Genomic DNA, 22,446 nt, shown 5'->3' with positions numbered 1-22,446 from the left:
ATCTCTTCAAATTCCTAATGAAGCTTGCCTTCTCCATAACTGCTTTGATATTTTGGGACCAAGTCAGATCCCCAGAGTTCTTGACAGCCTGGAACGTGAAACTGTTCACTCTCTCCACTTCTGATCCCTCAGTGAGATTGGCACGTGATCCTTCGTCTAACCCTTCCAGAAGTCCACTATCAGCTCTTTCGGCTTACTGTTGTTAAGTGCCAGGTTGTTGCTGCGTCACCATTCCACTACATAGAAACATAGAAACTAGGTGCAGGAGTAGGCCATTCGGCCCTTCAAGCCTGCACCGCCATTCAGTATGATCATGGCTGATCATCCAACTCAGAACCCTGTACCAGCCTTCTCTCCATACCCGGTGATCCCTTTAGCCACAAGGGCCATATCTAACCCCCTCTTAAATATGGCCAATGAACTGGCCTCAACTGTTTCCTGTGGCAGAGAATTTCACAGATTCACCACTCTCTGTGTGAAGAAGATTTTCCTCATCTCGGTCCTAAAAGGCTTCCCCTTTATCCTCAACCTGTGACCCCTTGTTCTGGACTTCCCCAACATCGGGAACAATCTTCCTGCATCTAGCCTGTCCAATCCCTTTAGGATTTTTTACGTTTCAATAAGATCCCCCCTCAATCTTCTAAATTCCAACGAGTATAAGCCTAGTTGATCCAGTCTTTCATCATATGAAAGTCCTACCATCCCAGGAATCAATCTGGTGAACCTTCTTTGTACTCCCTCTATGGCAAGGATGTCTTTCCTCAGATTAGGGGAACAAAACTGCACACAATACTCCAGGTGTGGTCTCACCAAGGCCTTGTACAACTGCAGTAGTACCTCCCTGCTCCTGTACTTGAATCCTCTTGCTATGAATGCCAGCATACCATTCGCCTTTTTCACCGCCTGCTGTATCTGCATGCCCACTTTCAATGACTGGTGTATAATGACACCCAGGTCTCGTTGCACCTCCCCTTTCCCTGATCGGTCACCATTCAGATAATAATCTGTTTTCCTGTTTTTGCCACCAAAGTGGATAACCTCACATTTATCCACATTAAATTGCATCTGCCATGAATTTGCCCACTCACCTAACCTATCCAAGTCACCCTGCATCCTCTTAGCATCCTCCTCACAGCTAACACTGCCGCCCAGCTCGTGTCATCCGCAAACTTGGAGATACTGCATTTAATTCCCTCATCTAAGTCATTAATATATATTGTAAACAACTGTGGTCCCAGCGCTGAGCATTGCGGTACCCCACTAGTCACTGCCTGCCATTCTGAAAAGGTCCCGTTTATTCCCACTCTTTGCTTCCTGACTGCCAACCAATTCTCTATCCACATCAATACCTTACCCCCAATACCGTGTGCTTTAAGTTTGCACACTAATCTCCTGTGTGGGACCTTGTCAAAAGCCTTTTGAAAATCCAAATATACCACATTCACTGGTTCTCCCCTATCCACTCTACTAGTTACATCCTCAAAAAATCCTATGAGATTCGTCAGACATGATTTTCCCTTCACAAATCCATGCTGACTTTGTCCGATGATTTCACTAGTTGGCATATCTCACTCCTGTACACCCTCTTGGCACCAGCTGAGATTCTACCAACAACGGTTGTATTGTCAGCAAATTTATAGATGGTATTTGAGCTATGTCTAGCCACACAGTCATGTGTATATACAGAGTAGAGCAGTGGGCTAAGCACACACCCCTGAGGTGCACCAGTGTTAATCGTTAGCGAGGAGGAGATTTTAAAAACACAGAACATAGAACATAGAATAGTACAGCACATTACAGGCCTTTTGGCCCACAATGTTGTGCCGACCCTCAAACCCTGCCTCCCATATAACCCCCACCTTAAATTCCTCCATATACCTGACTAGTAGTCTCTTAAACTTCACTAGTGTATCTACCTCCACCACTGACTCAGGCAGTGCATTCCATGCACCAACCACTCGCTGAGTAAAAAACCTTCCTCTAATATCCCCCTTAAACTTCCCACCCCTTACCTTAAAGCCATGTCCTCTTGTATTGAACAGTGGTGCCCTGGGGAAGAGGCACTGGCTATCCACTCTATCTATTCCTCTTATTATCTTGTATACCTCTATCATGTCTGCTCTCATCCTCCTTTTCTCCAAAGAGTAAAGCCCCAGCTCCCTTAATCTCTAATCATAATCCATACTCTCTAAACCAGGAAGCATCTTGGTAAATCTCCTCTGTACCCTTTCCAATGCTTCCACATCCTTCCTATGGTGAGGTGACCAGAACTGGACACAGTACTCCAAGTGTGGCCTAACCAGAGTTTTATAGAGCTGCAGCATTACATTGCGACTCTTAAACTCTATCCCTTAAATTTTATCGCCAATCACCACAGATTGTGGTCTTCCAGTTTGGAAGTCAAGATTACAATTGCAGAGGGAGGTACAGAGGTCCAGGTTCTGCAACTTCTCAGTCAGGATTGTGGGAATGATGGTGTTAAATGCTGAGCTATAGTCAATGAACAGCATCCTGACAGAGGTGTTTGTGTTGTCCAGGTGGTCTAAAGCCGTGTGGAGAGCCATTGAGATTGCGTCTGCTGTTGACCTATTGTGGCGACAGGCAAACTGCAATGGGTCCAGGTCCTTGCTGAGGCATGAGTTCAGTCTAGTCATGACCAAACTCTCAAAGCATTTCATCACTGTCGATGTGAGTGCTACCAGGCAATAGTCATTAAGGCAGCTTCCATTATTCTTCTTGGGCACTGGTATAATTGTTGCCTTTTTGAAGCAAGTGGGAAATTTGCCCATAGCAGTGAGAGGTTGAAAGTCTCCTTGAATACTCCTGCCAGTTGGTTGGCACAGGTTTTCAGAGCCTTACCAGGTACTCCATCGGGACCTTCCACCTTGTGAGGATGCACTCTCTTTAAAGACAGCCTAACATCGGCCTCTGAGACAGAGATCACAGGATCATCATGTGCAGCAGGGATTTTCACAGCTGTAGTTGTGTTCTCCCTTTCAAAGCGGGCATAAAAGGTATTGAGTTCATCTGGTAGTGAAGCATCACTGCCATTCATGCTACTGGGTTTCACTTTATAGGGAGTAATGTCTAGCAAACTCTGCCAATGTTGTCGTACATCCAATGTCGCCTCCAACCTCATTTGAAATTGTCTCTTCACCCTTGAAATAGCCCTCTGCAGATCATACCTGGTTTTCTGGTACAGGCCTGGGTCACCAGACTTGAATGCCACAGATCTAGCCTTCAGCAGAGGACGTACCTCCTGATTCATCTACGGCTTTTGGTTTGGGAATGTACAGTAAGTCTGTAGGCACACACTCATCCACACAGGTTTTAATGAAGTCGGTAACAACTGCAGCATACTCATCCAGATTCGAAGATGAATCCCTGAATACAGTCCAGTCCATCGATTCAAATCTGTCCTATAGGCGCTCCTGTGCTTCCTTTGTTCATACCTTCTTGGTCCTCACTGCTGGTGCTGCAGTCTTCAGTCTCTGCCTTTTCTCAGGGAGTAGAAGGACAACCAGGTGATTGACTTCCCAAAGTGAGGGCATGGAATAGCACGGTAGGCATTCTTGATGGTGGTGTAACAATGGTCCAGTGTGTTGTTTCCTCTGGTATTGCAAGTGGTCTGTTGATGGTAATTACTTAGTGATTTTTTTCAGACTGGCCGAGTTAAAATCTCCCAAAACGATGGTGAAGGTGTTAGGATGCGCTGTTTCGTGCATGTTGATCCCATTGCTCAGATCATCTGAACCCTGATTGACATTGGCCTTAGGTGGAATGTAAACTGCTACCAAAATGACCCCGGCGAACTCCCGTGGTAGATAAAAAGGACGGCACTTTACTGCTATATATTCTTGGCTTGATGAGCAGAATTGGGACAGCACTGATATATTTGTGCACCAAGAAGAGTTGATCGTGAGGCATACTCCTCCACCTCTGCTTTTGAGAGACTCTGTAGATCTATCCTGACGGTGTATAGTAAACCCGTCGATCTGAATCGTTGCATCTGGTATGGAAGGGGTTAAGCAGGGTTCCGTGAAACAAAGGACACATGCGGCCCTAATGTCCCGCTGATTCAGCGCCCTAGCTCTGAGATCATCGATTTTATTCACTAGAGACTGCATGTTTGCCAGCAAGATAGTTGGTATAGGGAGTTTAAAACCCCGTTTTTTTAAACGCACTTGTAACCCCGACCTGCGATCACGCTTCCTGCGTGGGAGCTTCCGACCACAATCGGTGCTGTTTCTGTCAGTTTTAAGCAGCGATAGTTTGTTTAAATGCATTAAGATATCTTTGTTGACTGTACTGATATTGGAAGCAGTTGTGTTTTTTAGCTGAAACAAGAATATTTAATCGTATCCATTGGGAGTACTGCTGCTACTCGAGTCGCCCCCTAGGTGCCCCGGTAGTTGAGTCTTTTCTGAGGTGGTCTCTTGCAGGCTGCAGATAGTAGATGGGAGACGGGTGACCACCAGATAAAGTAAGGGGAGTCAGCAGTCAATGCAGGGTTACCCTGTGGGCATTCCCCTCAGCAACAAGTATACCCCTTTGGATACTGCTGGGGGAGGGATAACCTATCAGGGCACTGCAGCAGTGCCAGGGCAGTGGCACTGTGGCCAGCTCTGAATTTCAGCAGGGAAGAGTAAAGTCAGATAGAGGAGCATTGACAGGAGACTTGATAATCAGGGGAAAGGACAGCAGATTCTGGGGCTGCGAAGCAGAATCCAGGTTGTTGGTTTGCCTCCCAGGCACTAGTGTCAATGATGTCTCAGAGTGGCTGCAGAATATTCTCAAGAGGGAGGGTGAGCGTCTCGAGGTCATGACATAGGTAGAATGGGGGAAGAGGTCCTGTGAGTATAGACAGTTAGAGAAGAGGTTGAAGAGCAGAAACTCCAAGGTAGTAATCTCTGGATTATTCCCACTACTGCATACTAGTCAGGGCAGGGATATGATGATAGCACAGGTGAGTGGCTGGGAAAGTGGTGCAGGGGGCAGGATGTCAGATTTCTGTATCATTGGGATCTCTTCCAGGACAGGTATGCCCTGTACGAAAAGGACAGTTTACATCTGAATCCGAGGGGCACCAATAACCTTGTAGACAGGTTTGCTAGAATTGTTGGAAAGCACTAAAACTAAGTTGGCAGGGGGATGGGAATTTGAGTAATAGGGCTGAGGATGGGGCAGTTGGAGTACAAGTCAATGCAGTGTTTATTGAGACTGTGAGGAAGGACAGGCAGATGATAGGGCACAATTGCAGTCAGTGGGATGAGGTGAAGTGTAATATGGGGACAAAACTGAAAATGGAGACAAATACCGGACTGAAGGTGTTATATTTGAATGCACACAGTATACAGAATAAAGTAGATGAACTTGTAGCACAGTGAGAGATTGTCAGGTATGACATTGTGGCATCACTGAGTCTTGCCTGAAAGATCATGATTGGTCACTTAACGTCCAAGGATACACATTGTATCAGAAGGAGAGGCAGGTGGCAGAGAGGGTGGGGCGACTGTTGGGAAAAATTGAAATCAAATCCTCAAAAAGATGTGATATTGGGTCAGAAGTTACAGAATCCTTGTGAGCAGAGTTAAGAACTGCAAGGTGAAAAAGACGCTGATGGGAGTTATATACAGACCTCCGAATAGTAGCCAGGATGCGAGATATAAATGTCAAAAAGAAATAGAAAAAGAATGAAATAAGGGCAATATTATGATAGGATACAGGTAGATTGGGAAAATCATGTTGGTCCTCAATACCAAGAGAAGGAATTTGTAGAATGTCTATGAGATGGCTTTTTAGAGCAGCTTGTAGTTGAGCTCACTAGGAGAAAGACAATTCTGACTGGTTGTTGTGCAATGAACCAGATTTGATTATGGACCATAAGATAAAGGAATCCTTGGAATGCAGTGATCATAATATAGAAACATAGAAACATAGAAAATAGGTGCAGGAGTAGGCCTTCGAGCCTGCACCGCCATTTATTATGATCATGGCTGATCATCCAACTCAGAACACTGCCCCAGCCTTCCCTCCATACCCCCTGACCCCTGTAGCCACAAGGGCTATATGAGAGAGTTCATCCTGCAGTTCGAGAGGGAAAAAATGAAGTCATATGTATAAGTATTCCAGTGGAGTAAAGGGAATTACAGAGACATGAGAGAGGAGTTGGCCAAAGTTGATGGAAAGGGAACACTGGCAGGGTTGACTGGAATTTCTAGGGGCAATTTGGAAGAAGCAGGATAGATCCATCACAAAGATAAAGAAATATTCTAAAGGAAGGATGGGGCTGAAGGATTTGGTGAATAAAATATCTGAGAGCCATTTTATGTGCTTAACAAAAGCCACAACCCTTTTACTTCCATTACGAGCAAACCAAAAGCAGTTACCTTTCACTGGCATCATTACATCAAACACCATCTCTTAAAGTGAACACAGCAACTCAATGACGGTGTTTGTGAACTATGTAGGAGAGTTTTGATTATGAACAATATGTGTCATCTGTCACCCATTATATTACCCAATGCAGGCCCCTCCAGAATTCTGGTATTATGAGTCTGTCTGGAGCCTGGCTCAGGTCCTACGTGCCTTAGTTGGAGTAATAGCAGGTACCTTTGGCTTGTCCTGCGGTATGCTAACTTGTATATGCTCATGTCGTGGTGCAGAGGGTATGGTAGTGGAACCATCCAGGCTCAATGGCTCAGTTTAAGGTGATCTACAGAAATACATTCAGATCACCCTTCTTATCTACGATAGAAGTATTTTCATCCCATCCCAAAATGCGGAGTGGGGGATTGTAAGGAGATTAAGGGGGTGCTCATGTACATTATGGCACACAAAAACCAATGATGTAGAATGCCGGTCAACTGGAAGTCAAGAGTGCTGTACGGCATGATGGGAGGTAGGAGTAAGTGTAAAAGAATTGAGTTTATGAGGAGGGCAGACTGCTACTGAGACACTGACCAGGCAGTGACATCAGGAATAAAATCAGCCAGCCCCTGTAGTGGTTGCCCATGCACCAACTCAGCTGCAGAGAGACAGTCAGGGAGACCATCAGAGCGTCTTTAGGCAACAGTGAAGCCACTCCAGAGGCCCCAGGCCTGCAGGTGATATGCCGTGGTATGATGCAATATAATGCTGAGGTTCTGGGCCATTGTGGCTCAGAGGTCTGATGTGAACTGGGGACAAAGATTGGAAGAAATATCAGATGGGGGCCGAACCGCGTGACCCGAGTGTTGATGAATGCCCAAGCCATGTCTGTAGCCATCATCGAAGCTAGAGGGATGACCTCTGGCCACTTATTGGTACGGGGATGCATGAAGCCATGGGAAGAGGGGTGCAGACCAACCAGGTCCACATTGACATGGTCAAACTATTGTTCAGAGACCTCGAAAGATGTCAATCGTGCCTGAATGTGATGGTTAATTTTCGCTCACTGACTCACAGCACAAGCTGATCTCCAATCTTGCATGTCCTTCCAAAGGCCATGTCACACAAACTTTTAAAGCAACCATGTTCTATGAAGCCTTTCAGCCTGGATGTGAGAGGTCATGGAATGGAGTTAAAAACAGTGCACCTCCAATTTGCAGGCACTATGATGTGAGCAAAAACAACTGAGACATCACATAGGAGAGAAACTCCTGCATTCCTGAACTTAACATTGGCCACTTGCAGGCTTGTGACTGCTGTCCTGTTAGCCTGGACATCTGGATTGGTAGCTTGGTCAGCTGCCATCGATGGCGGGCCATGAAAGTCAATCAATCACAGCATTATTTGTCCCTTGGATGTGCTGTATGTCAGTCATGAATTCTAAAATGTTGGCCAGATGGCTTTGCTACCATACAGTCCAAGAATCTGACACTTTGGCTATCACATACACGAGGGGTTTATGGTCAATGAACACTGTGAAAAGCCAACCTCCTGTAGAAAACGAAAATATCAGATGGCCAAATAGAGACCGAAAAGCTCACGGTCAAACATGCTGTACTTCTTCTTGGGGTGTGGGGGGGAGGGGGGGTCAAAGCTACTGGCTGAAGAAGGCAAGCAGCTGCCACACCCCTCCAACAAACTCTTCATGCACAGCTCCCACAGTATGGTCCGGAGTGTCAGTAGTGATGGCTATGGGTGTGTAGGGAAAAGAGAGCACCAGTAGGGTTACTTTTGAAAGATCTCGTTTGGTGTCGTCAAATGTTCTGGTTATGTCTGCTGACCACTCAAACATGCTATTAGGAGTATTACCTTTAAGGACACAATACAAGGGGAAGCATAAGTTCAGCAGCTCGTGGAATGAAACAGTGATAGAAGTTCACCACATCTAAAATCTCTAGCGGTGCTTTGGTGGTGTGGGGCAGTGGAAAATCCATAATAGCGGTGACTTTTGGTGGCAGAGATGTCACACCTTCTGCAGAGATGCGGTGGCCAAGGAAGTCAATGGTGTACAACCTGAATTGGTATTTAGTGGGGTTAATAGTCAGCCCATGTTGGCTTAAGCACTTGATAAGTGTGTAGAGATGTGATAAGTGTTCAGTTTTGGATGTGCTGGCAACAAGTATATCATCCAGGTAAACAAAAAGAAAATCTAAGTGTTTTAACACAGAGTCTATTAGTCGTTGGAAAGTCAATGCTGCATATTTCAAAGTTCAAAGTAAACTTATTATAGAAGTACATATATGTCACCATTTAGATTTATTTTCTTGCAGACAAACTTAGCCTAAACAGCATGGGCAGAATCTCAAATAGGCCAAACAAAGCTATAACTATAGTTTTGGGAATGTCCTCAGTGCACACAGGCACCTAATGGTATCTCCTGACTAAGTCCACCTTATAAAAAAATATCTTTCCAGCTAATTGTGCCAGAAATGTAGGGCTGGATATTGATAGGGAGTGGTGGCCTTGTTAAAGTAGTGGTTATTGCCACATGGACAGCAACCACCATGGTTAGGGGCCATGTGGAGGGGTAAAGCCCAGGGACTCTCCAACCTGTGTACAATGCCAAGCATTTTCAGATTAGCAAATTCAACCTTCGCGCTGGCCAGCTTTTCTGAGTCCAGTCCATGCACGTGGATGTGGACTGGTGAACCGGTTGTGGAAATGTGCTCAACCCCAAATTTATGACTGTAGTGGAAAATATGGGCTTGGTGAGGTTTGGGAATTCACCCAGCAGGCAAGTGAATTCATATATAGTGTTGCATGCGCTAGACTGAGTCATCATAGGAACTTAATGAGGGTACAGTTTAATGACCCAAAGTCCTTTGCATCCACAAACTGGTAGTTCTTAAGACCTACTGACAGTCCTTCGATGCAAAGGAACTCTGCACTGAGCAGAGGTCTAGCAACTTTAGCCAAGACAAAGTCCCATGTGTAGCTTCAACCACTGAAGTAGAGTGTTCTGTGTCATGTCCCATAGATCTGGATCCTGCTGCTGTTGGCGGCCTCCAGCGAACGCTGTCACTCTCTGCTTTATAATCAATGGGCGATGTTAGCAGCACATATGGTTAGCACATGCCACACAGGATGCGTTGCTCTGCAATGAACAATAGATGACCCTGGCAGCTGTAACCCACGATGTTCACAGACCTCTGATGTCCTGACGTGCTGGCACTTTCAGAGGTACATGGCGGTCAGCAATTCGCGGCGTTCGTGCCCAAGTGTGCGTGGACCTGTTGCCTGGTTCGGAGCCACAGGCGTGAGGCTGAGCGTAGACGATCAGCCATTTTAGCAAGCTTCCTATTGCCCTTCACTGGTGTATTAGCGAAGGCTGTACAAACTTGATCAAGCATTTGTTGCATAAAGAGTACTTTAAAAATTAAACAATGAAGGTGATTGCCCAGGAGAGATAGCATGTGATCCATCAGCTCTGAAGGCCAGGTATCACCAAGCCAGATCAGGAGTGAACGGCTTTGGCATTCTCAGACTCAGACACTCCAAAAGTCTGTAATAAGTGAGTCTTCAGAGTGACATATTTATCACATGCAGGCAGGTTTTCTAGTACACTCACCACCCTGCCTGCAGTTGAACTACTTAGTGATGCTAGGATGCAGTAAAATTTGGTATTGTCCACGGTGATTTCTGGATTCGTCTGACAATGTTCGGGGTCACCAATATAGAATCTGGTAAATAAAATATGCGAGAGTCATTTTATCTGCTTATTGAAAGCCACAGACCTTTATTTCCATTACAAGCAAACCAAAAGCAGTCACCTTACACTGAAGACATTACATCAGACACTATCTCTCAAAGTGAACACGCAACACAATGGTGGTGTTTGTGAATTCCGTAGAACCGCTTCCATTATGAACAATACGTGTCATCTGCCAACCATTGCATTATCCTACAAGGCAACTAGGGGTGACAAAGTCAAAGGCATCATAAAAGCAAAAGAGGGGACATATAATAGAGCAAAAATCTGGGAAGCTTGAGTATTGGGAAGATTATAAAAACTAACAGAAGGCAGCTAAAAAAAACATAAGTAGAGAAAAGATGAAATATGAAGGTGAGCTGGCTAATAATGTCAAAGAGAATACTAACGGCTTTTTCAGATACTGAATATAAAGGATAAAAGAGAAGCAAGAATTGATATTGAATCATGGGAAAATGACATTCGAGAGGTAGTAGTAGGGGACACAGAAATGGTAGGCAATCTAATAAGTATTTCACATCAGTCTTCACTGAAGCATTATCCCAGAAATTTGAGGGTGGCAGGGGTCAGAAATGTGTCTATTTGCTATGCTAAAGAGAAGGTCCTCAGGAAGCTGAAAGGTCTGAAGGTTGATAAGACACCAGGACCAGATAGACCACACACTAAGTTCTGATAGATGTAGCTGAAGGGATTGTAGAGGTATTAGTAATGATCTTCCAAGAATCACTAGATTCTGAAAAGATTCTGGAGGACTAGAAAATTGAAAATTTCACTCTACTGTTTAAGAATAGAGGGAGGCTGAAGAAAGGAAATTACAGACCAGTTAGCCTGTCATCAGTGGTTGGAAAAATGTTGAAGTCTATTATTAAGATTGGGATTTCTGGGTAGGCCAAATCAGCGTGGTTTTCTTACGAAGAAATCTTTTCCTGACAATTCCGTTAGAATTCTTTGAGGAAGTAACAGGCAGGATAGACAAAGGAGGGTCAGTAAATGTTGCTTACTTGGATATATAGAAAGACTTTGACAAGGTGTCACTCATGAGGCTGCTTAAGAAGGTAAGAGGCCATGGTATTACAGTGAAGATAAGAACGTGGACAGAGAAAGTATGATTGGCAGGAGGCAAAGAATTGGAATAAAGGAGGCCTACTCTGTTTGGCTCCGGTAACAAATAGTGTTCTGCAGGATTGGTATTTTGACCGCTTCTTTTCACATTCTGTGTCAACGATTTGGATTGATGGTTTTGTGGCTAAGTTTGCAGACAATCCAGAGACAGGTGGAGGGGCAGGTAGTGTTGAGGAAGCAGGAAGTCTGCAGAAGATCTTAGACAGATTAGGAGAATAGGCAAAGAAGTGGCAGATGGAGCATATTGTAGGGAAGTGTATGGTTGTGCTCTTTGGTAGAAGAAATAAAGGTGTAGACTATCTTCTAAATGAGGACAAAAATAGAAGTTTAGAGATGCAAAGGGACTTAAGAGTCTTCGTGTATTCTAAATGTTAGCTTGCAGCTTGAGTTTGTGGTAAGGAAGGCAAATGAAATATTAGCATTCATTTCAAGAGGACTAACACATAAAAGCAAGGATGTAATGCTGAAGCTTTAAAAGGCATTGGTCAGACCAGACAGAATATTGTGTGCAGTTTTGGGCCTTTTATCTGAGGAAAGGTATGCTGACAATGGAGAGTGTTCAGGTATGAGGAATATTTGATTGCTCTGGGTCCGTACTTGTAGAAGTTTAGAAGACTGAGGTGGGGGGGTGGATTTTATTGGAACCTATCAAATACTGAAAGGCCTAGACATAATGGATGTGGAGAGGATATTTCCTACAGTGAGTGAGTCTAGGACCAAAGGGCACAGCCTCCGAATAGAGGATGTTCATTTAGAACAGTATGAGAAGGAATTTCTTTAACCAGAAGTTGTCAAATCTGTGGAATTCATTGCCACAGACCACTGCAGAAGCCAAGACATTCAGGCTATTTGAAGTAGTGTTTGACAGGTTCCTGATTAGTCAGGGTATCAGAGAGTACAGGGAGAAGTCAGGAGCATGGGGTTGATAGGGATAATAGTGGGAATAAAGGAAGCCTTTTCTGATTGGCTGCCAATGATTAGTGGTGTTCCACAGGGTTTTTTGTTGGGACCAATTCTTTTTATGTTATGTACTGTATCAATTACTTGGCTGATGGAATTGCCGGCTTTGTGGCCATAATTGCAGATGATATGAAGATAAGTAGAGAGGCAGGCGGTTTTGAGGAAGTAGAGAGGCTATAGAAGGACTTGGAGAGATTAGGAGAATAGACAAAGAAGTGACAGAAGGAATACAGTGTTGTGAAGTGCAAGGTAATACACTTTGGTAGAAGAAATGAAAGGGCTGACTATTTTCTAAATGAAGAGAAAACACAAAGAAAAACAGAGGTGCAAAGGGACTTCGGGGTCCTTGTGCAGGATTCCCTAAAGGTTGAGACTGTGGTGAGGAAGGCAAATGTAATGTTAGCATTCATTTCAAGAGGACTAGAGTATACTGGATGTGATGTTAAAACTTTGTAAAGCACTGGTGAAGCCTCACTTGGAGTATTGTGAGCAGTTTTGCATCCTTATCTTAAAAAAGATGTGCTAACACTGGAGAGGGTTCACAGGAAGTTAACAAAATTATTCCAGGATTGAATGGCTTCTCATATGAATAGTGTTTGATGGCTCTGGGCTTATATTCATTAGAGTTCAGAGAAGGTGACCTAATTGAAACCTATCAAATGCTGAAAAGCCTTGATAGAATGAATGAGGAGATGAGGAAGAATTTCTTTAGCCATAGAGTGATGAATCTGTGGAATTCTTTGCCACAGCCAGGGGTGGAAGCCAAGCCTTTGTGTATATTTAAGGCAGAGGTTCATTGATTCTTGATCGGTCAGGGCATGAAGGGACATGGGGAGGAGCCAAGAGGTTGGGGCTGAGAAGGAAATTGGATCAGCCATGATGAAATGGTGGAGTAGACTCAATGGGCCAAATAACCTAATTCTGCTCCTATATCTCATGGTCTTATAGTATTATGATCAAAATTATCCAAGATAGATTGTCAGAGCAGACTTCATAGGCCTAATTTTGCTCGTATGTTTTCTGGTCTTATAAGTAGAAGCCTGATGCAGGTATTGCTACTGTCCAGGTAAACCAAGGTCAAGTGTAGAGCCAGTGAGATTGCAGGGGTCGGCAACCTTGTTGCCTCTGTGGCCTGGATCGCGTACTAATGAGCAGATGGTGGGCCAGATAAACGTGATAAAAAAACTTGAAATATGGGAATTATCCATTTAAATACATCTAGTTATGTTTTGCCTCAAATTAATGAATAACGCATGCTAGAAAATCATTTGTGCTTAACCAAGGAGGCCAATTAGTAATCAAAGAACTCAGTTTAGTTGCAATTTATTTCAATCAAGGCATCTTTTGAATCTATTAGAAGGACACAAAGAATCTTTAAACATAAAACGTACGAACATGATGCATTGAATGGTGGTAAATTAAGTATAATAAAAAAGAAAATTTTCATGCAAACAGTCGATAAATCAATGTGAAACTTGATACTGTTTGTTGCTTGAAAGCTTCTCAATATTGGGTGTCAGACTTGTTGATGCCAAGAGCAAGACTTTATCTAGATGAGCATCAGTCAATCTTGTTCTCAAATGGTTCTTCGTGTGCTTCAGTTTTGAAAATAATTGCTCACACAGGTAAGTGCTGCCAAACAATGATGCCATCTTTTTTGCATGGTCCACTAAGTTAGGATACTTCCCACTTGGATGAATATATTTATTATAGAAGTCAAGCACTGACACATCTTCAGAATGAAATTTCGATCTCAATATGTCATCACACGCCATCGCCACCACCCTCCACCTGGTCCTCACCCACCTGGACAAAAAAGACACGTACGTTCGAATGCTGTTCACAGACTTCAGTTCAGCATTCAACACAATCATTCCTAAGCACCTGATTGGAAAGCTGAAACTGCTGGGCCTGAACACCTCCCTCTGCAACTGGATCCTAGACTTCCTGACTGGGAGACCCCAGTCAGTCCGGATGGGGAGCAGCATCTCCAACACCATCACACTGAGCACATGGGACCCCCAGGGCTGTGTGCTCAGTCCACTGCTATTCACTCTGCTGACCCACGACTGTGCAGCAACACACAGCTCAAATCACATCACCAAATTCACTGATGACATGACCATGGTGGGTCTCATCAGCAAGAACGACGAGTCACCATACAGAGAGGAGGTGCAGCAGCTAACGGACTGGTGCAGAGTCAACAACCTGTCTCTGAATGTGAACAAAACAAAAGAGATGGTTACAAACAACAGGAATTCTGCAGATGCTGGAAATTCAAGCAACACACATCAAAGTTGCCGGTGAACACAGCAGGCCAGGCAGCATCTGTAGGAAGAGGTGCAGTCGACGTTTCAGGCCGAGACCCTTCGTCAGGACTAACTGAAGGAAGAGTAAGGGATTTGAAAGTTGGAGGGGGAGGGGGAGATCCAAAATGGGAGGGATAGAGCCAAGAGCTGGACAGGTGATAGGCAAAAGGGGATACGAGAGGATCATGGGACAGGAGGTCTGGGAAGAAAGACAAGGGGGGGGACCCAGAGGATGGGCAAGAGGTATATTCAGAGGGACAGAGGGAGAAAAAGGAGAGTGAGAGAAAGAATGTGTGCATAAAAATAAGTAACAGATGGGGTACGAGGGGGAGGCGGAGCCTTAGCAGAAGTTAGAGAAGTCGATGTTCATGCCATCAGGTTGGAGGCTACTCAGAGGGAATATAAGGTGTTGTTCCTCCAACCTGAGTGTGGCTTCATCTTTACAGTAGAGGAGGCCGTGGATAGACATGTCAGAATGGGAATGGGATGTGGAATTAAAATGTGTGGCCACTGGGAGATCCTGCTTTCTCTGGCGGACAGAGCTTAGATGTTCAGCAAAGCGGTTTCCCAGTCTGCGTCGGATCTCGCCAATATATAAAAGGCCAAGTCAGGAGCACCGGACGAAGTATATCACCCCAGTCGACTCACAGGTGAAGTGTTGCCTCACCTGGAAGGACTGTTTGGGGCCCTGAATGGTGGTAAGGGAGGAAGCGTAAGGGCATGTGTAGCACTTGTTCTGCTTACACGGATAGGTGCCAGGAGGGAGATCAGTGGGGAGGGATGGGAGGGACGAATGGACAAGGGAGTTGTGTAGGGAGCCATCCCTGCGGAATGCAGAGAGAGGTGGGGAGGGAAAGATGTGCTTAGTGGTGGGATCTCATTGGAGGTGGCGGAAGTTACGGAGAATAATATGTTGGACCCGGAGGCTGGTGGGGTGGTAGGTGAGGACCAGGGGAACCCTATTCCTAGTGGGCTGGCGGGAGGATGGAGTGAGAGCAGATGTACGTGAAATGGGGGAGATGCGTTTAAGAGCAGAGTTGATAGTGGAGGAAGGGAAGCCCCTTTCTTTAAAAAAGGAAGACATCTCCCTCGCCCTAGAATGAAAAGCCTCATCCTGAGAACAGATGCGGCGGAGACGGAGGAATTGCGAGAAGGGGATGGCGTTTTTGCAAGAGACAGGGTGAGAAGAAGAATAGTCCAGATAGCTGTGAGAGTCAGTAGGCTTATAGTAGATATCAGTGGATAAGCTGTATCCAGAGACAGAGACAGAAAGATCTAGAAAGGGAAGGGAGGTGTCGGAAATGGACCAGGTAAACTTGAGGGCAGGGTGAAAGTTGGAGGCAAAGTTAATAAAGTCAACGAGTTCTGCATGCGTGCAGGAAGCAGCGCCAATGCAGTCATCGATGTAGCGAAGGAAAAGTGGGGGACAGATACCAGAATAGGCATGGAACATAGATTGTTCCACAAACCCAACAAAAAGGCAGGCATAGCTAGGACCCATATGGGTGCCCGTAGCTACACCTTTAGTTTGGAAGAAGTGGGAGGAGCCAAAGGAGAAATTATTAAGAGTAAGGACTAATTCCACTAGACAGAGCGGAGTGGTGGTAGAGGGGAACTGATTAGGTCTGGAATCCAAAAAGAAGCGTAGAGCTTTGAGACCTTCCTGATGGGGGATGGAAGTATATAAGGACTGGACATACATGGTGAAAAATAAAGCGATGGGGGCCAGGGAACTTAAAATCATCGAAAAGTTTAAGAGCGTGAGAAGTGTCACGAACATAGGTCGGAAGGGATTGAACAAGGGGGGATAAAACCGTGTCGAGGTATGCAGAAACGAGTTTGGTGGGGCAGGAGCAAGCTGAGACAATAGGTCGGCCAGGACAGGCAGGTTTGTGGATCTTGGGTAGGAGGTAGAAATGGGAAGTGCGGGGTGTGGGAACTATAAGGTTGGTAGCAGTGGATGGGAGATCCTCTGAGCGGATAAAGTCGGTGATGGTGTGTGAGACAATGGCCTGGTGCTCCTTAGTGGGGTCACGATCGAGGGGTAAATAAGAGGAGGTATCCGCGAGTTGTCGCTGTGCCTCGGCAAGGTAGAGGTCAGTACGCCAGACTACAACAGCACCCCCCTTATCGGCGGGTTTACTAATAAGGTTAGGATTAGTGCGGAGGGAGTGGAGAGCAGAGTGTTCCGAAGGAGTGAGGTTGGAATGGGGACAAGGTGCAGTGAAGTCGAGACGGTTGATGTCCCATCGGCAATTAGCGATAAAGAGATCCAGAGCAGGCAGAAGACCAGAGCGGGGTGTCCATGAAGAAGAGGAGGGTTGAAGACGGGAGAAGGGGTCATCGGTGGGGGTGGAAGAGTCCTTGCCGAAGAAGTAGGCTCGGAGACGGAGACGGCGGAAGAAAAGTTCCGCATCATGGTGAACACGGAACTCGCTGAGGTGTGGACGAAGGGGGACAAACGTGAGGCCCTTACTGAGAACAGAGCGTTCTGCCTCCGACAGTTGAAGGTCGGAGGGGATGGTAAAGACCCGGCATGGATGAAAGCTGGGATCAGAGGGGGGAGGGGGGAGGCTGGGTGTGTCAATGGAGAGGGGAGGGTTGAGGTGAGAGGAAGATGGAGCCTCTGAGGGCCCAGGAGCTGACGGTGGGATCTGAGGAAGACGGGGCTGCGGAGTGGTGGTGGGGGAAGGGGAGACGGGAGTCACAATAGCAGCACATAAAGACCCGGTCTGGAGTTCAAGGCTGGAGTCTCAGTTGGTGGTTGCACAATCTCTGTGAAGGTGTCCATGGTTGTTGCTGGAGTCCGGGTTTTGAATATGCCCTGAAGTGTTGGAGCCGGCGAGATCAATGGCAGGAGCCGCAATCTGAAGTTCATGCCTGCTAGTTTCAGGGCCAGCAGGCTCTGGAGTCTGTAGATGTAAGATCTTGCGATCTTTGCCTAACATGACAAGTCAAAAAAACGGCGATTGCAGGCGTGAATCTGACGGAGGATGAAATAACGGGTAGGACCATTACAGACGGCGAAGAAAGTGTCCTGAAGGTGTGGAAGGGTCTAGGATAGGGACACCAAGTACCTCCTCATGGCGGAGAGAGTCGCCTTCAGAGCTTGACGGGAGAAGCGGCGAGAGGCAGAGTCAATAAAATGTGAGTACCTGGGATCCTCAGAAGATCCAAATTGAGAGGCTTGGAAACGAATCCTAAAGCCAACTGGAGTAAGTTGGCGACGGAGGCACGTTCAAAGAAAGGATATATGGCTGTGATAGCGAGTCTGAGTCAAAGTGTGGTCGAAAAGTTAAAGAGCCGAAGAAATTACAGATGGGGAGCAGTGAGAGATGGTTTCACTGAACTCCCGTCGAAGAGAGGATCTAAACTTCTTCGGTGTAGGCATCACCGGAAGAGGCCTCGCAGTAGTGAATTTAAACGCAAACAACAGGAATTCTGCAGATGTTGGAAATTCAAGCAACACACATCAAGGTTGGTGGTGAACGCAGCAGGCCAGGCAGCATCTGTAGGAAGAGGTGCACTCGACGTTTCAGGCCGAGACCCCTCGTCAGGACTAACTGAAGGAAGAGTGAGTAAGGGATTTGAAAGTTGGAGGGGGAGGGGGAGATCCAAAATTATAGGAGAAGACAGGAGGGGGAGGGATAGAGCCAAGAGCTGGACAGGTGATAGGCAAAAGGGGATACGAGAGGATCATGGGACAGGAGGTCCGGGAAGAAAGACAAGTGGGGGGGGGCCCAGAGGATGGGCAAGAGGTATATTCAGAGGGACAGAGGGAGGAAAAGGAGAATGAGAGAAAGAATGTGTGCATAAAAATAAGTAACAGATGGGGTACGAGGGGGAGATGGGGCCTTAGCGGAAGTTAGAGAAGTCGATGTTCATGCCATCAGGTTGGAGGCTACTCAGACGGAATATAAGGTGTTGTTCCTCCAACCTGAGTGTGGCTTCATCTTTACAGTAGAGGAGGCTGTGGATAGACATGTCAGAATGGGAATGGGATGTGGAATTAAAATGTCTGGCCACTGGGAGATCCTGCTTTCTCTGGCAGACAGAGCTTAGATGTTCAGCAAAGCGGTCTCCCAGTCTGCGTCGGGTCTCGCCAATATATAAAAGGCCACATCGGGAGCACCGGACGCAGTATATCACCCCAGTCGACTCACAGGTGAAGTGTTGCCTCACCTGGAAGGACTGTTTGGGGCCCTGAATGGTGGTAAGGGAGGAAGTGTAAGGGCATGTGTAGCACTTGTTCCGCTTACACGGGTAAGTGCCAGGAGGGAGATCAGTGGGGAGGGATGGGAGGGACAAATGGACAAGGGAGTTGCGTAGGAAGCCATCCCTGCGGAATGCAGAGAGAGGTGGGGAGGGAAAGAAGTGCTTAGTGGTGGGATCCCGTTGGAGGTGGCGGAAGTTACGGAGAATAATATATTGGACCCGGAGGCTGATGGGGTGGTAGGTGAGGACCAGGGGAACCCTATTCCTAGTGGGCTGGCGGGAGGATGGAGTGAGAGCAGATGTATGTGAAATGGGGGGAGATGCGTTTAAGAGCAGAGTTGATAGTGGAGGAAGGGAAGCCCCTTTCTTTAAAAAAGGAAGACATCTCCCTTGTCCTAGAATGAAAAGCCTCATCCTGAGAGCAGATGCAGCGGAGACGGAGGAATTGCGAGAAGGGGATGGCGTTTTTGCAAGAGACAGGGTGAGAAGAAGAATAGTCCAGATAGCTGTGAGAGTCAGTAGGCTTATAGTAGCTATCAGTGGATAAGCTGTCTCCAGAGACAGAGACAGAAAGATCTAGAAAGGGGAGGGAGGTGTCGGAAATGGACCAGGTAAACTTGAGGGCAGGGTAAAAGTTGGAGGCAAAGTTAATAAAGTCAACGAGTTCTGCATGCATGCAGGAGCAGCGCCAATGCAGTCGTCAATGTAGCGAAGGAAAAGTGGGGGACAGATACCAGAATAGGCACGGAACATAGATTGTTCCACAAACCCAACAAAAAGACAGGCATAGCTAGGACCCATACGGGTGCCCATAGCTACACATTTAGTTTGGAAGAAGTGGGAGGAGCCAAAGGAGAAATTATTAAGAGTAAGGACTAATTCCAAAAAGAGATGGTTGTTGACTTCAGGAGGACACGGAGCGACCACTCTCTGCTGAACATTGACGGCTCCTCCATTGAGATCGTTAAGAGCACCAAATTTCTTGGTGCTCACCTGGCGGAGAATCTCACCTGGTCCCTCAACACCAGCTCCATACCCAAGAAAGCCCAGCAGCGTCTCTACTTTCTGCAAAGGCTGAGAAAAGTCCATCCCCCACGCACCCCCCATCCTCAGCACATTCTACAGAGGATGTATCAAGAGCATCCCGAGCAGCTGCATCACTGCCTGGTACGGGAATTGCACCATCTCGGATTGCAAGACCCTGCAGCGGATAGTGAAGTCAGCTGAGAAGATCATCAGGGTCTCTCTTCCTGCCACTACAGACATTTACACCACACGCTGCACCCGTAAAGCCAACAGCACTGTGAAGGACCCCACGCACCCCTCATGCAAAGGTGATAGATAGGAACTACATTAAAGTAGTCACCCATAAGCTGCAGGAGGCAGGTATTTGGGTGACTGTCAGAAGAGCTGAAGGGAATAGGCAGCAAGTGCAAAGTATCCCTGTGATCGATCCCCTCAATAATAAATATACTACTTTGGATATTGTTTGGGGGGACAACTGAGGTATCAGAAAGGTATGACCACATTATTGGGAATATATTAAAGACTACCCAATAGTATGCAGGAATTAGAGAAACAAATTTGTAGATATCACAGACTGTTGCAAGAAACATAAAGTTCTAATGGTAGGTTATGCTAACTTCCACATAAGACCATAAGACATCGGAGCAGAATTAGGCCATTCCGCCCATCAAGTCTGCTCCACCATTTCATCATGGCTGATCCCAGATCCCATTCAACCCCATACACCTGCCCTCTCACCATATCCCCTGATGCCCCGACCAGTAAGGAATCTACCAACTTCCAATTTGAATATACCTGGGGACTTGGCCTCCACCGGTGTTTGTGACAGAGCACACCACAGATTCACCACTCTTTAGCTAAAAATATTTCTCCTTATTTTTGTTCTAAAATGTTGGCCCTCAATTTTGAGGCTATGCCCCCCAGTTCCGGATACCCGCATCGGAGGAAACATTCTCTCCATATCCACCCTATACTCTCAAAATTCCGTAGGTTTCAATGACATCCCCACGCATTCTTCTAAAATCCAGTGAGTACAGGTCCAAAGCTGCCAGACGCTCCTCATATGTTAACCCCTTCATTCCCAGAACCATCCACATCAAGCTGCTCTGGACTCTTTCCAATGCCAATAGGTCCTTTCTGAGATAAGAGGCCCAAAACTGTTAACAATACTCCAAGAGGTAAAATAGTACAACCATGGCTGACAAGAGAAGTCAAAGCTATTGTAAAAGCAAAAGGTATGGCATACGACAATGCAAAAATTAGTGGGAAGTTTTTAAAAACCTACAAAGGGCAACTAAAAAAAATCATTAGAAGGGAAAAGATGAAATATGAAAGCAAGCTAGCTGATTGTTGTGTGTATTTAAGGTTCTATAAGGCACTGATGAGGCCTCGCCTTGTTCTTGTATTTCAGCCCTCTTGAAATGAACGCTAACATGTCATTTGCCTTCTTTACCACCAACTCGACCTGCAAGTTAACCTTTAAGGTGTTCTGCACAAGGATTCCCAAGTCCCTTTGCATCTCAGATTCCTGGATTTTCTCCAAGTTTAGAAAATAGTCCAGACATTTATTTCTACTACCAAAGTGCATAACCATGCATTTTTCAACATTGTATCCCATCTGACACTTTCTTGCCCATTCTCCTAATCTGTGTAAGACCTTCTGCATCCTATCTGTTTCTTCAACACTACCTGTCATTCCATCATTCTTCGTATCATCTGTAACTTTGCCAAGACAACCATCTATTACATCATCTAGATCATTCACATACAGCATAAAAAGAAGTGGTCCCGACACTGAACCCTGCGGATCACCACTATCACTGGCAGCCAACCAGAAAAGTATCCTTTTATTCCCACTCGCTGCCTTCTTCCATTCAGTCAATGCTCTAACCATATTAGTAACCTTCCTGTAATACCATGGGCTCTTAACTTGCAGCCTCATATGTGGCACCTTGTCAAAGGCCTTCTGGAAGTCCAAATATAAAACGTCCACTGCACCCCCTTTATCTATCCTATTTGTAATCTCCTCAAAGAAATCCAATAGGTTCGTCAGGCAGGATTTTCCCTGAAGGAATCCTTGCTGACTTTATACTATCTTATCTTGTGTCACCAAGTACTCCATCACCTCATCCTTAAAAATTGACTCTAATATCTTCACAACCACTGAAGTCAAGCTAATTAGTCAATAATTTTCCTTTTTGCTGTCTTTACCCTTTCTTAAAGAGTGGAGTGACATTTGCAATTTTCCAGTCCTCTGGCACCATACCAGAGCCCAATGATTTTTGAAAGATCATTTCTAATGCCACCACAATCTCTAATGCTACCTCTTTCGGAATCCTAGGGTGCAGTTCATCTGGACCAGGAGACTTATGTACCTTTAGGTCTTTTAGCTTTTTGAGCACCTTCTCCCTTGTAATAGGAACTGCACCCACTTCTCTTTCTTCACACACTACAACATCTGGCACACTGCTAGTGTCTTCCACAGTGAAGACTGATGCAAAATACTCAGTTAGTTCATCAGCCATCTCCTAGTCCCCCGTTATTATTTCTCCTCCCTCATTTTCTAGTGGTCCTATGTTCACTCTCATTTCTCTTTTATTTTTAACGTACTTCAAAAATCTTGTACTATGCACTTTGATATTATTTGCTAGCTTGCTTTCATATTTCATCTTTTCC

The sequence above is a fragment of the Mobula birostris genome, chromosome 1 (genome assembly GCF_030028105.1).
Source record: "Mobula birostris isolate sMobBir1 chromosome 1, sMobBir1.hap1, whole genome shotgun sequence".
Lineage (NCBI taxonomy): Eukaryota > Metazoa > Chordata > Chondrichthyes > Myliobatiformes > Myliobatidae > Mobula > Mobula birostris.
This window is presented reverse-complemented; position numbering follows the sequence as displayed.